Here is a 16,627-nt window from a genome sequence, read left to right as displayed (position 1 = left end):
ATATTTGTGTTTAATTTCATAAAAACAATATTCTTTAGCGACAATGTAGGCTGCAAATGTCTCATACATTACTGAATTTCTATACTGAGCATTACCAACACAGAGCTTACACAGTAGTATTTCCTCTTTACATTATAGCATCAGGTGACACTCCAAAGTCTAAAATCATGCTATTGTTTTAAACAATCTCAGTATTTACCTTTATGGACAATTACTTTTATGGTGAGAAACAGAATGCAGTAATTTGTGTATAAAAGTAATTTTTTATTATTTTGGCCAACAGAATTTGTGTAAGCCTGGTTAAATTTCAGTATGCCAGTATATTACATGCAGTTGTTAGTTGAAGTGAAGTACATTCTGATAAATACTTACTAATGATTTAATGAAAGTGTTAGATGCAATATTCCTTGCATCCAGTAAGAGTTTTGTTTGTGACAGGGTATGAGACATACACTCCAACATAATACATACAATTCACTTAATAGTCATGCACTATATCTGCACAGTATGAACCTCACAAATATAATGAAATCAGATTTTAGTGAATGACCACAATATTAAAACTCAGCATTTTCACACACACATGTCTTGAAATACTGTGATAAATGTTTTTTAACTTTCTCACCTCCAAATATTTTTTCTCTCGTTACCCATGCGTCCATGGGTCATCTTTGCGGAGCCGGGCTTATCCCAACCGCCTTAAATTTAACCCTGCCACGTGACCACGCCGCAGGGTCGACAATTATGGGACTGACAGACTGACTCAAGAGGTAAGCATTTTAATTTAATGTAGCCGTGCATATGTCTGCTGGCCCCAACAAAGACATTAAAAAGCACTTGTAGATTCATAGCTCGCGGAGCCTGTTCGAATCGTAGTTCAAAAACTTACAGGCATGACCGACTCCATGCAAATTCCCAACAAACTGCTTCTAGATGTAACACAAGCATGTAACACAGCAATCAAAAACTTTTGTCAGGGTAAAGTATAATGTATAATGCATAGTGTACATAACACCGCAACGCGTAGCATGCCAATAAATGCTAAAACAAATTGACAGTGATATCTAGTGCCCCCTTACCTAAGTTAGGCATCAGCCACCCATGCTGCCTGAGGAGTGTAATACGAATTCTCTAGTTAGTAATTCAACCACCGCCACAATCTTAGTGAACCACGCTGGGGCCGACGACCCACCCAACAGCAACAGTTAGCTGCATAAACTAGCCTGGCACCCTCCCGGAAAGAAAAGCAAATTCAAAAGTTGTAAACATATAAAGCTGATTTTGAATTTTCCATGAAAAACAATTGAAACATGCTATATATATATATATATATATATATATATATATATATATATATATATATATATATATATATAGACACACACACACACAAAGATAAATATCATTATCCTGAAACATGTAAGTTATACACTAATCAAAATTCCAGCACATTTTGTTTAAGAAAAACAAAGTCCCAAAGTTGGCAGGTGAACACTTCGGGCACGTTGGGGTAAGCCCTCAACTCAATGTATAACTTAGGCTTCCTGGGTCATTTGGGTAGGGTACTGAAACTATGTGAGTTGTAGGCTTCCCGAAAATTTTTTGAATTTTGTAATGAACTGTTTCCATAACAATGTGGAGTCATCTTGAGTTACTGTATTATTAGTCTCTGTATTATCAACACTAAGTATAGTTAATTCAGCATAAATTAAAATAATTATAGAACCTTGATATTTTACTGCCAGCATGTTTTATTTTAGGTTATAGGGTTAAGTGGGTGATCCAGTTACTTACTCCTAAAATATTTTATAAATGGGGTATCTGGGCCTGCCTCGGGACACTTTTACCCAAATAGTTCCAGTTACCCCAAGCACATTCTTTACCATCATTATTATTTTTTTAATTTATTGCTGAAGTTCTTTTGATTTTTCCTTGTGAATTACTATCTAAAATTAAATTTTTTCCCCAGACAATGGTCAGAGTGTGTGTCAGAAAAACCCACAGAGCATCTGGCAAACGTTACTCAGAAGAGGACTTAGAAAAACCCATCAATGACCTTAGGAACAGCAATAGGACCACTAGGGGAGCAGCTACATTTTACAATATTCCTAGGTTTACACTAAAACACAGTATTCCAAGTACAAATGGTAAAGGATTCACTTCCAGAAACGGTAAGGGCGGTGGTGGTGTTTAATGTTTATTGTCTGCTGCTAACGAAGTAGAGATAAACTGTTTGAAAGTAATGGACAAAAATGTATTTTGGCATGAAGTCTTGGATCATGTTCAACTACATCTGAAAAAAAAAACTTCCTATGTAGATTGGTTTATTGCTTTTAGAAGTAGGTATCGCTTGTCAATCAAGAAAGCTCAAAGCACTGAACACGTAAGGTGCGACCAAATTAACTCTTCGGTTGTGTACAACTTCTTTGAAGTTTTAGCAAAAACTTTAAAAGAGCTGAATCTTGATGAAAAACTGGAGAGTATCTTCAATTCTGATTGGACCTTATTCTATCATGACCCGTCAAAAACCAGATTTGTTGGGGTCATTGATGCAAAAAGCACAAAACCAGTACAATGGTCTAAGATGTGCCCAGAACAAATATCAATGGATTTAAATCAAGAGGAATGTATGATTTAGAAGTACAGGAGGTCAACAAAGAAGCAATCCTAACTTCAGTATTCAAGAAAACTGACATGTAGAGTTACAAAAAAACGGCCCAAACCCTAATGCTGTGCCGTTAGAAGTAGCCACAGTGCCAGAAGAACTTCAGACTCAGTACCACTGGAAGTAGTTGCTACCCCTATAGCAAGAGTGCCAAATGAAGTCTCTTGCTTAAGAGAAGCAGGGCTACCAGAAGTAGCTGTTCTCCGAGGTGGAGTTCTGCAAACCCACTGGGAGTCAGCAGCACATCTACAGGAGTACTTATGTCACAAAAGTTGTGAAGAACTGTTATAAGACATTCTTAAGAAAGAAAAAATACTTAAAATAGCCGATAAAATGCATAGTTGACTTGTGACCAACTGTGAGATTATTACATCGAAAGAATATTTATTAATGAAAAAAAAATTAAAAAAGAAAAACTGGAGGAAGTGAACAGGAAGAAAATCAAACAGGCAGCAAAATAAAAGAAAAAAAAAGATGGAAAAGGTAAACAGTTCTAAGCCTGACTCCAGGGAAAAAATTATAACGAAGAAATGTAATAATACTGATGATGAGACAAATGAAGAAAGTGATCAGTTTGCTCTCAGTGATGATGAATGGGTTTTTCATGTGTTATTTTGATAAAGAAATATATGAGCATGATGTGAACACAATACAAGTGGGGGAATATTGTGTTGTTAAAGTTTACGAGAAATCAAAATAAAATGTCCAGTTGTTAATAACAAAAGTGACAAACTATTCGGATGCTGGATATGATGTATTTCAAACGTCATTTAAAAAAGAAAATTAATTTGTCGCTGCGGGGAATTTACGGATTGGATCAGGATAGTAAATTAATTGTAAATATGGATGCCACCACGTGATTGGAGCACGTGGACCTGGCTAACGACTCCCTCTCTGGGAGTGCTAGGCCTGATTTCCCTATATTTAGTTGCAATCTATCCTGCAAGTTCGCTCTCAGTGGCAATCATGTTTCCACCTTACCGCTAGATGTCGTCAGTGGGCTCTTTAGACATCCCACATGCTTTGAGACTCGGTACAGCGGGGAGCACCTGGTCACACTACAGATCACTCACAATTGAGGTTAAGATGGTTTTTATTCACGCAGCATGCTACACGTGGAACTCAAATATGACCTCTCAATCACTAAAACTGTAAACGTGCCAATGGTAACGAAATTGGTTTACGGTGGACCAGGGCACCCCGTGACCTGGCCTAGGAGATAGTTTCGTCAGTAGATTTTAAATGTCCCGCTACAAAGTCCTCGAGATGCGACGGCATGTCCTAATCCCAGTGGCGAATGGAAACGACTGCCAGTGGTCGGGGTGGCCTCAGCATTACCGTTAGATGACGGTTACTTATTAGAAAAGAACACGGAACAAAACAAAACACTTTAAACTCTTAACAATAATGTGCAGATATTTATGGCTGATTAATAATGTTTGTAGGAATACTTAATTACTTTTTAGGTTTGAAATCCAATAGTCCGCATAGGTGCATTCCATAGGTAGCGCGTGGCATTGCTCCGTCCTTACAGGCTACCTGAAAACATGATTACACTTGTGGGACTTGATAATGATACAAGAAATAGCACTTTATTGCTTTATATAAAATAGGGGTACGCAGCACAGGCCCTAGGCGCGTCTCTTCTGGGACATCCAAACACACGCACACATACACTGGTTCCTGGTGGCGGGAGGTTTGGAACAGAGGACGATGTTGGGTGGAAAAGGGGTCTGAAGCAGCGAGACACATCGGGCTTAAGGGAGGGCATAGCCCTGAAAGACGTCAAATTTTACTGAAACAGAAAAAGAATCCTACATTGCCAAAAAATATGTAGGCCCTAGTTATAAAGCTGTCAATGTCTCTAAACGCAGCTCTGCTAGAATTAAAGATATGATCAGCTTCACTGATGATTTGAGTGACTTTATCACACATTCATTAAGATTTTGTTTATTTATGTAGATTATACTTTACTTGTACTTTGTGTTATTCCAAAATTTGACTTAATTTTTGACCCAATGGTTGTAGTATAGGAGTTCGCTTACATCGTTGATAACTCGACTATGGTGTGGTTGAAACGACTTAATGTAACTTTTTTATGAGGTTGACATGTTTGCCCTCAGACACACCCCAATTCAAATAACAATTGTTTGCATGAAACCAAGACCTTTATGGTCCAGTTGCCCAAATTTCTAGGGGTAACTGGCCCATTAGGCTGTTTTCTCCTTCAATTTTTAAATGCTATGAAAATTAAATTGAACTTTGGACGTGACTATAAATATTGGAACACTGTATATTGAATAATAAATAAAACTTTTTTTATTTTTATTTTTTATTTCCAAAATTCGTTCAACAGATTCTTAAAAGAATATAGAACATGTCAATAAAGTCAACAAAAATGAACAATACAAACAATCAAATTAATTAAATCATAATATCACATTAAATTAGTACTAATTAAAACAAAAATATAAATACATCAATATACAAACAAATCATCATAAATTATTCTAAACATTATTATAATATTCATTTAATGTATAAAATGAATTTTCTAATAAATAGTTTTTGAGTAGAACTTTAAATAGTCTTGGGTTGCAATGGGAGATTGCTTTTAGTTTATGAGGGAGTGCATTGAAAAGTTTTATGCCAGAGTACAGTACACCTTTTTGATACCTTGATGTATTATTACTTGGCACATGCAAGTCGGATTTATTTCTGGTGTCATAAGTGTGTATTGCACTGTTATTATCAAAACTATCATTATTTTTAACTACAAAATTAATTAATGAGTATATATACTGACACATCATAGTAAGTATCCTTAGATTCTTAAACAATGGTCTACAAGAATCATAGTGATTAACATTAGACATTATTCTAATAATTTTTTTTTGTAGTAAAAAAACATCATTAGCATAGGGTGATGATGCCCAAAAAATGATCCCATATGACATTACAGAATGAAAAAACGAAAAATATATTTGTTTTAAATAAAAAACAGATACAGTTGCTGATAACGATTGAAGTGCGAAACAAGTTGAACATAGTTTAGGTATCATTTTAACTATATGTTCCTTGTCACACAAGGTATTGTTTATATGCAAGCCTAAAAATTTAACACTATTTGCTTCTGTAATTTTAGTATCACTATAATTCAATTGAACTACAGGGTTAGACTGTTTATGTAAGTGAAATTTTAAGATACTTGTTTTATCAATATTTAGAGTAAGATTATTAGCATTAAACCATTGATTTAATTTATCACATACACTATTTAATGTTTGAATTAATTCTTGATTTTTAATGTTATGACACAATATGCTAGTGTCATCTGCAAATAAAATTACTTCAGACTGATAAGTTATAAAAGAAGGAAGATCATTTATATAAATCAAAAATAATAATGGTCCCAGGATCGACCCCTGAGGCACACCAAGATTAATTAACCCTTTATTTGAGTGAACTGTACTATGTCTATTATCAGAAATTTTTACTAGTTGATACCTATTTGACAAATAAGATGTAAACCAGTGGAGCGCAGTATTTCTAATACCATAAAATTGAAGTTTATTTAGCAAAATTTTGTGGTCAACACAATCAAAAGCTTTAGCTAAGTCACAAAAAATACCTGCCACATTCTCTTTATTATCTAGTGCTTTAAGAATAGTGGAGAAAAATTTGAAAAAAGCTTCATTAACAGATTTCCCACTTCTAAATCCATATTGAGACTTAGATAAAATATTATTTTTTTCAAGATAATCTGTTAATCTATTATTCATTAATTTTTCCAGTATTTTTGCAAAAGATGAGATTAGGCTAATAGGTCTATAATTAGATACTTCATCTTTATTACCTTTTTTATAAAGAGGTGTCACCACAGAAAATTTTAATCTATCAGGAAATATACCTGATGTCATGGAAGAGTTAAAGATAAAAGTAAGAGGTTCACTAATTATGTCAATGCATTGCTTTAATAATTGCATATTAATATAATTTATTGGTTATTCCCAGGCAAGAACAATGTTATAACCTACATGCCCACGTTGTAAAATCATGGCCCAGATACCCCAACTGACCTTACATGTCTACCTACAGCTGAATAGCCAAAAAGGTAGGAAAGAAAAAAACTGACATAAAAAGAAATACATATAAACAATATGTACAACAAACAAGAAAAGAATTCAAGTCAATTGTAAACATGATTTTAAGAAATGAACAACTACTGGCCTGTAAACTTATTACAAACCAATAATGTATGAATTAAAATAAACAATAAGACATGATAAAATTGACTAAGAGTATTAAATAAATATTAAATATATATTAATTATTAATATCTTAAACATTTTTATATTTTGAATTTTAGTTAAATTTCTGTAGTTTAATGTATAAAGATTATTGTAATGGAGTAAAACACAAACACTAAAATTTTTTAAATAATGGACAAATACTATCAAGTTTGTTAAAATGATTAATTAATCAATATAATTAGGTATGAGGCCTAAACATTTAACCAATTTTCGCTCTTATCCAGAGTTTATTTTTTAATTCATAATTAAATGAAACAAGGTGAAATTTTCTCAAGAAGGTCACTTATAGTAGTTTCCCCAAGGTTGAGATTAACTAGATTTAATTTGACCCCTTCAGCAATCACATGTCAATCATTTTGGAATAAAACACATTCCTGAAAAGAAGTTATTTTTCCTATATATTTTTAATTCATCTACAAACTTTAGACCATGAGAGTGGTTAAATACTTTTACAATATCATCAATAAAAATATCAAAGCACACAGGCAATAACCACGGGCGCCCATATGATAATTTGTAGGGGGGGGGGGGGCAGACTTAGGGGTATGAAGTATTTTTAATATTTTGGAAGACTAACTGCAGCTTGTTACTAGCCATAAAATAGTTCCAGTTCTAACCCTGTTAAAATGTTTTGTCCTGTTACTAAAATACTAGACCACAGTACTCATTTGCCATAAAAAAACTTTATTGGCTACTTTATTAATTAAATATTAACTATTTTATTGAAAGAAATGAATTTTTAGCAACACAAATGCAGGAATACAGTCCTTATATTTTTGTAGCGTCTCGGGTACACGAATATCAAGAATACAGTCCTTCAACTAATTGCTCTCTTTACCCCTAAATAAATGTCGCGTACAAATTAAATTAAAATAATTATTAAGTTTAAAACGTGTTGGTCAAAAGATTTAACTTTGGGAGAGAAACGATTTAAATATGTTATCACAGTCAGAAAATAGTTGTTTTTAAATGTAACACCTGAACTACGCTTATAATTATAGTCAAAAATTGTTTCAAACAATTTTTTTTTATTTTCAACTGTTGTTTACCTTTACCACGGCGATATTGTATCACACAAAATATTCCCTCGTTCACAGTTAAATGAATATTAGTATGTTTTGATATGAATCATAATTGCTTATCATTTAGAATTAGTACAGATGGATTCAGTAGTCGAGGACTATAAGTTTATTTAGTGATAGTAAAGCTTCAAATTACAAATGTGAAATCTGTTTACAATATTCAAATAATATATAAGTTACTATCAAAAGGAATTGTTTCAAATCATGTAACTTCAAACTCAATTTAATATTATCATTTATCAGCTCAAATAATGTTATCAATGAGTGCCTTTAAACAGTGCTTACGGGTATTTTTGCTCAATGGTGTCAGCAAATTGGACCACTGGATATGAACTACACTTAAGGGACAAGGTAAATTCTCAAAAGTAAATTGCAAAGTTAAGTTATTAATCAAACAGCAACTTCTCATTCCATCTGATCAGACACAAAATCGACATTATTGTTAGAACAAATTAAAATTTAGTTCATGCCAAAAATTATTCACAATAAAATTAAATTGAAGATGAACTTCTGGAAAATTAGTGTGATCTCAGATTATATGAAAAGAAAATTATTTACTTGATAATCGATAGTTCAAGGGACTCTCAAAAATTGTTCAAATGCTATTCAATACGACGACAACCAACCTCAGTCAGTACATGCGAAAGTATGATGACACAGATGACCTCTGGCTCTGCAACACAGCTGTGGGTGGTCCGGGAACTATGGCTGCTCACTGCCACTGCATCCTTCCTCGCAGTGGGAAAGGTCTTGTTCGGTACGCACCAATGGTCGACTTCGAAGTTCTGTGTGAAAAACGGCGCCCTCAACTGCTTCTGTATCGCCATTGCCGGTCAATCGTTGGCCTTCCTTCCTTCCGGCTGGAGCGGTTTTGATATGAACTTGCAGAAATTCTTCTCCTCAGCTCGATTCTCTTCAGTCAAAAATGTTGATCGCTGGCATTACAGCACGTTGAACAGCGTCAGTAATCAGTCTTGCAGGCTGTAAACTTAGTTGACTGGTTTCATTCGTTTCCGTCGTGAAAATTTGATAGTTCGTTTCAAAGCAAGCAATAGATCGTGAATAAACCCTATCATGGTTGCAGTTTATCGCCTACGATGATTCAAATTTGATGTCACAATCTAATTCATTAATACTACTTCTGCCACATTGCTTTATTAGTAAAAACTTGAATATCAGTTGAAACTATAATAAAATCTTGCAAAATTGATATCTCGTGGATAATCAGAAGTAATAACGATGTCTGCACAAAACCGTGGTAGAACGAATACTCCTTCGCTCTAAAGAATGTACTTTTCCTTTGCTATTTAAACGACTTTCAGATGTCAAAACACAAAACATAAGCTGAATGACCTAGCTATCGCTATTCCCTGGATATGCTAGCCAATCATTAACTTTCTTACAAATTCATCTTCTTATAATAATTAAATTTATTATTTAACACATGAATTTCAATGGGTTATTTATAAAATATGAACATTTTATGAAACAAGCAAAGATAAAAAAAGAGGAATTTCATATCAGTGTCTAAACACAATCATAAAGGATTAACCTAATTTAAGTTAACAGAATTGTAAAGGAGGAATAAAGTATAAGAATTTAGTTTTCAGTATCTTATGCTTCTCTACCTTCATAATTTAATACAGAAAACAAATTAAAAATGCACACATCACACAATTTTTCACTGGTATTGACATAAAAAGCAAATTTTAAGATAAATTATTATGCATAAGTTTGATTACGGATTTGACTCTAATATTTATCTGAAAAAGCAAACTTTAAATTTCTTTTCTTCTTGCCGAAGTCCTCGAAACCAGGGTTTTTCACTCTTTTCCTGTGGACACTTAGAAGGCACAAGCTAGACAGACGGTTTTAAGGTATTAATGAGTTGCTTAGAGTACAATGTGGAAAGTTGGTTAAAATTATTTTATATATGGGCAGATAACAATTTATATAGTAATTGATTAGTTCAGTTAAGTAATAACCCCATTTAGTCAATATTTTTGAGATTATAAAAAGTTGCCCAGTTATGGTCCTTGATAACAATGAAAAAATCCAAGATAGTCAATTAATTAAGGCCTGAGCTTTCATATTTGTGGTGGTTTGAAAAAGATTTAAAGAATGCATGGTTACCCACTCAACTCATGGAATATTATCAGCTATTATAAGAATATAATCATGATAATTTGCAAATTTATCTCTAGTCTTCAAAGAAGAAAGAATAAATTAAATGCAAAGTAATTTTATCTTAATCCAGATTGCCTCAATACCTTGAAAATAAAATATGTTTAGTGGTACTTAATACAGTTTTAAATTTTTGTTTGTTAACTGCCATTAGTACTGCTCCAACTCCAAATTTGTCCATAAGTGTCAGCGTTGGATTTCTGTCTGTTTTAAAAATATGATAACTTCAATTAAAGTATTGAAAATTAATACTGTAGTGATTGAATAATGTTCATGTAAGGCAACTAATGTCATAATATGTGACATTTTATGAAACAATTCGATTTAGTTCTTAAACCTATAACATTAACATTGAGATAAAAAATGCCACTCACACATAAGCAAGCAAGTAAAGCAGGTGTTCCTGAAGACATCCTGCAGTAAGATATTTAAATGATAAGGGGATAATAAGGACTACTGTATTAGAATGGAGAGAACAGACGTTCAGATTAGAGAGCTGATACATACAACAGTATCTCATAGAACAGAAACTCTGCCAAGCGACATGGTTAGGCTCCTCCAGGCGCTGATGTGCGACATTTACTTCTGAAGTCAGAGCAGAAGTCTGCGGCTTTGTAGGTTTTTTGCTATCTTTAGGATTAGACACAGGTGTGCCAAGACATTTTTGAATCAGAAGCTGAATTTAGAATGTTAAATAGCCTAAATACATTCACTCATTGACTTGTTTATATTTTTGTCCAGTATCAACGAGATACTAGTTAATATTTATATCCGTATAATTTTAACAATCTTGAAAATATGTTGTTTTTTTCCATAGAAATGTTTAAAGGGTACTTACACATTTCCCCCCCTCAAATTTCCAATAGCTTGGTGCAGATCTACCTTCAAATGAACTTCTTTTTAGTGAATGCAAACACAGCAATTCAGACAACAGAACTTTAACAAACCTCTTAAAAAATATATATATTTTTTGCTTGGCCATTTTAAGAGACCTCGTGTTTAAAATAAACTAAGGCGGCTGTATTTCCAGAACGATAAAATGTTTAAAAATATTGTTAATTAGCATGCTGCAACACTGAAAAACAGTTTGAGTGTCACAGTGCCAGGAATATACAAATATTAACGAACGAATTTGAGAAAATGCCGATTTGAGTGATTACATTAGGGGGGGCCATGGCCCACCTGGCCCCCCCTGTAGGCACGCCTATGGGATTAGAATATGGATTTCTGGCGTGATTGTAACAAAATATTTGTTTATTGTAGAATCTACCACAAAACTTGGTTAATAGACAACCGGGCCAAAATACAGTATTAATTAACCTATCATATAGTCATCTCATAGACTGCCACATGAAACAAAGCCTGTCATATTTAGACTCAGCTTAATTACTCTCAAAGATAAGATAGGTCCAGTTTATGTTTTAACTAAGATGTGATGTCACGTTCAGAAACTGAAGGGTCAAATCTGGAGACAAATAAGGATTTAGGTTTAAATTGTCTGGGGTTGGTAACAATCTTCACAGTAGAGATAGTTCTAATTCCCATTCCCATTTCTCTCTACATTCCAGTATCTAAGACAATCTTGGAATTAGTGTTGGTTTTTGGCGGTACCTTACTTCAATAAATCCTTCCATTTTTTTTTTTCGTTCCTTTGCTCTGCTCTTCACTGAAGGACGGAGTTGAGCTGGCGGACTCTGGACATCCTCGAGACTCTGGTCACGCTGCGGTGCCGTCAACCGGCCGTTGTTCACTGACCTACTTACCGCTGTTTGGCACGTAACTTGACTGTAGGTAGTTTTGTTAAGTGATGCCTGTGTTTCTTATAGAGTGAAGTATGTTGCTTGGGTAAGGTATATTTTTATACTAGGTACTTACGCTATTATACTTCCAAGATCATAAACTTATCTTCTGTTACCTCAGCTTTCTAATTTATGTTTGAAAATATTTGGGGATTCTTCTTTCACAGTCTGCATTACCAAGTAAAATTATTAAAATTATTACACCATTAAAATTTTGTTTTCTGACTGGTAGATTCCAACAAAAATCTAGTTCCACATCAATCAATATGTTGTTGATTTACAGCAACAAATTTGAGTTTTTCCTAGCATAATGCTTTGCCAAACAGAACTTAATTTTCAGTTACTGTCATTTATTCACGAAGGATAAAAAATTAAAGAACATTATGAAACAGGCCAATGGAATATCAGATACTAAAACATTTAGAAATTATCCTGTATCAAAAAAAGTGTAACTATTGCAACTGCTTGGCAACTACAAATGGCGACACCACACACTTCAGTTGTCCTGTACAGCGAGACAAACGTAATAATAACCATTTACAAAGGCCTTTGAAGAACTTAAACTTACGTATTTACTGCCCATCGAACAGCATCCAAGACTTTGATCGAGAGACTGATAAGAAGTCAACAGCAAACCTAAAAGTCAAATTTTATAATACAAAAAAAAAAAAAAAAAAAAAACTTGAAGTTGACCGAGCTTCAAGTTTTTTTTTGTATTGTAAAACCACATGGTTATACTCCTACTCAAGGTAGGAAGGCCGGCAAGCTAACACAAGAGCCATGAGAGAAGTTCAACCTTACTCACGTGATGAAATATGTAATGTTCACAAAAACTGTTATCAGAAATTATTTTTAAATGGCCATACTACCAATAGAATTTGCTCATATTGTTCAATTTAAGTTTGCAGATTTCACCTATCATACTTTGCAAATGATTTACACAAAACATAAATTATGAAAGTTAAAATTATTGAAAATGTAAATTTCCTTACTAAAGTTCTGCAAAAATAAGAAAATTTATTTACTTAATAAGTCTAAGATTTGGTGAGAAATTTCATCATAACCTTTTAACCTTTACCTCAGGTTGTTGGGCACTTCGCTGTTAAATTATTAACCCAATTATATACATATTTTCCTATGAAAGAAACAGCTAACCTCAGCAGTTAAATGCTAGTTCACAGCACGAGCAATATTATTTCCAGCATTTGGCACTCTTTATGTGTATAATTGTGTAGTATCTTTCCTATGGAACACTATAATTTGCATGACTGCATTTATCACCATATTACTTAAGTATTTACCTCCTCTATTCACACTGCAAACAGCCAACAAAATAGAACATTGACGTCGACCCAAATGTCTACCTAACTTTCGCAGCCCATTATGCCACGCCAACGCCTTCTCCTGCCCTGTCTCGCGAGTGCGCCATATTGTGCAGTGCAGTGCGGCTAGGGCAGGGGGGGAGAAGACTCGCACGTCAGGGAGGCCAACAGCCGAAGAGGAATTTCCTTTGAGAAGACTCGGAGGTTGTGTAAATAATCGTATTAATTAATAATTGTAATAGTTCTGTAAATATTCTTTGTTAATTCCTTTTTATAGTGTTTTTTATTAATATTGAAGGGTTTGTGTCAGTCATTGTTCACTGGTGAACGCGTCACGGTCTCCCGCCTGCGACACGTCAGGGGCGGCGCGGGACGCGAGGGAGGGGGGAGAGAGCTAGTCGAGCGCGGAGCGGCAGTCGCCGACAGGCCTTCACGGCGGACAGACGTGCCACGCAGGACGCCGGCGTTGTGACGTGGGGAGCGACAACGGCTTTCCAGACTACTGGGGATAGTGTTCTGGTCTGGGAGCGAGCTCGGTCGGGCAGCGTCGTTAGCTCAATAGGTCAAGCAGCAGGCACGGGCCAATTGCGGCACGCGGACAGCGACAGGATAGACTGTGAATTACCTGCACGTTAGCATGGGATGGGGAGAGGCCAATGATAGGACCGCACGCTTTACCAAGGAACAGTCATCTCTCTTTCCCGCTTAGTTTGTACATATATGGGTTTAGAGTTAGATTTTCAGTGTTGTATATAGTTTGTGCAGGACAGTGTGTCAGTGGTGGAGTAGGTGAACAATACTCTCGTTGCCGCGCAAAGCTTCAGACTGTCGCAGGCGGAGCCGGGCCAGCCCCATGTAAAGAGTCCCTGTGCGAATAAAAAAGACATTCTGCTAACACAGGCTTTGAATAATTACGTATTTGAGCTGGTTCCTCCCGGGCCAATCTGGCTGAACCCTTCTCTACCTAGAGCAGCTGGGCAGCCGGGCAACGAGGGAGGGACAGCCTGGCGATGTCAACATGTTAATGCACATAGTGGAGTAACTTTTGCTGTTAAAAGCAACACAGTCCTATGTTAAAACTTTTAACGCAAATCACACATGGTAAAAAAAATTTACAGATTGGAAGAAATAACACTTACTTAATGCAAAATAAATTCATGTTCAAATGCACGAGCTTGGAATATACATTGAAATACTGAACTGCAGACAATTAACACAAACATAAACATTTTTATTTACACTAAGTACAAACCACAATAAAGAAAGCAAAATTCATGTTCCTTTCATATGTACAAATAGTACATAGTTGAAAGTATACAGAAATTTATTTACATGTTATTCAAAATATTTTAACAAAATAAACTTATACTAAGCTTATTAACTAAAAAGTAATATATATACATATATATATATATATATATATATACATACACACACACACACACTGCCTAAGCTGAAATAAACTACAAATTTTAACACAAACCATGTGAGGGACCAAATATTCTTCACCAAACAATACAATATAAGGCAAAAATTATTCTTCAAAACCAAAATTATAGTAAATGTCCAAAGTATTTAACTACGGATTGGAACTATGGGTATATTAAAAAAATAGATTTTATTGGTAACTAGAAAAAAAAACTATGCTTTTTGCCAACAGCAGCATTGAATATTACGAGTGATTTTTTAACCTACGTAGGTTTGTATATAAGTTGGTAAATTATGATTTTCCATAGCAACTGCAGCATTATAGATTGTTTTTCATACTTCAAAATAAACAAGTCATTATAAGGTGTACCAACAAGTTACAATTATAAGTGTTTCTGTGTATACTTATTATAAATTGCCACTTGCTATGAAATTTCTTCAGAACTGTCTAGGTGATGGTAACGAAAGTGTGAGGTTCTGGTTAGTTTAAGTCAGCAACACAAAATTCTGTAAAATCATGTAAATGTATTAACTCTCATATACTTTTTTTAAACATAAAATGTAATTTGAAAAAATTGGTAGCAATGAAAATCTTTAAAGTCAATGGAAGTTTTGTAGTTTGACAAATTTAACTATTAGATACATATTGATGGAAGATTATTAAAATTAATACAAATAATTTAATAGCAATTTTAATTTTTAATTAAGTTTCCTTTAATTCATCCGATGTTATAATTTCCCTGTTGGCCTAAGTCATAGCCCTAGCACTATTGTGTTTTCAAATGTCCAACTGGAATCAGAAAATGCCATTTTTTGAGACAATCATGCAACATTATCAGTAGATACTCAAAACAACCATTTTTGGAATTTGTTTTTCAAATAAGCTGCAACTTAAAAGAGTAGTAACTTTCAAAATTTACCACTTATAGCTATAACATTAAAATGTGAAAGTAAAAGGTGAACCTATTTTTATAGGTGAGTCACACCATTTACCTCAAGAGCAGTTCTAGTTTTGAAAATGTACCTAGCTTTGAAATAAAATATACATTCCTTCATGTACCTAATTTACTTACTCAATAATTAATCCCCAAATATTTTATTCTTAATTAACATAAATTAAATTTACATAGTTCAATATTATGTGGTGCTGGGTAAAAACTATCCAATAGCAAAAACTTAAGGTTTATATTTCAGAACTTTGGTATAAATTACTTGTGATAAAATGTTTAACATTCCATGAAAAAAGAGTTGCTAGTTACACAAGATATTAATATTTTAAGAAACAAATTGCCAAATAAACCATACATATAATAATCACAGAGTCCATACATATTTATGACTGTAATTTAGAAACATTGTTCCAATGTTTTTAGCTACTTGCAACCATACACATTTTCATCGCTATAAGATATGTATAGGAATAAGTCCTCATCTTGATGTTCATTGTACAATGAACCCATTGTCACACTGGTTGATGGAATGATGTCATTCACAAAGAAAAACAGAGCATCTTCTGGTCGCAAATTGATTCTTTTTCTGATCATAAAATAAAACTGACCAACGGTGAGATCCAGAGGTACAAGATATTTCTTTTTGTCGATCTGTGAGATTTTCGCCCAAGGTGCCTTTTCTACTATAACAGGAATTCTATCCGGGTACTTCTGCTTCACTCTTCGTCCTTCCTCGTTCCGTTTCACGAAAGAATTTTCTTCCTTGTACTTAAATTTCATATTGAAATGATTACCTGTGCTTAACAATATACTTTAATACGTTAATTCACGACGAGAATCAAACACACAGAAATTGGTCAACAACACCAGCAACAATAGCGACA

This window comes from Bacillus rossius, chromosome 5 (genome assembly GCF_032445375.1).
Source record: "Bacillus rossius redtenbacheri isolate Brsri chromosome 5, Brsri_v3, whole genome shotgun sequence".
In the NCBI taxonomy this organism is placed as follows: domain Eukaryota; kingdom Metazoa; phylum Arthropoda; class Insecta; order Phasmatodea; family Bacillidae; genus Bacillus; species Bacillus rossius.
The sequence above is the reverse complement of the archived record's forward strand: the minus strand, read 5'-3'. Positions refer to the sequence as shown.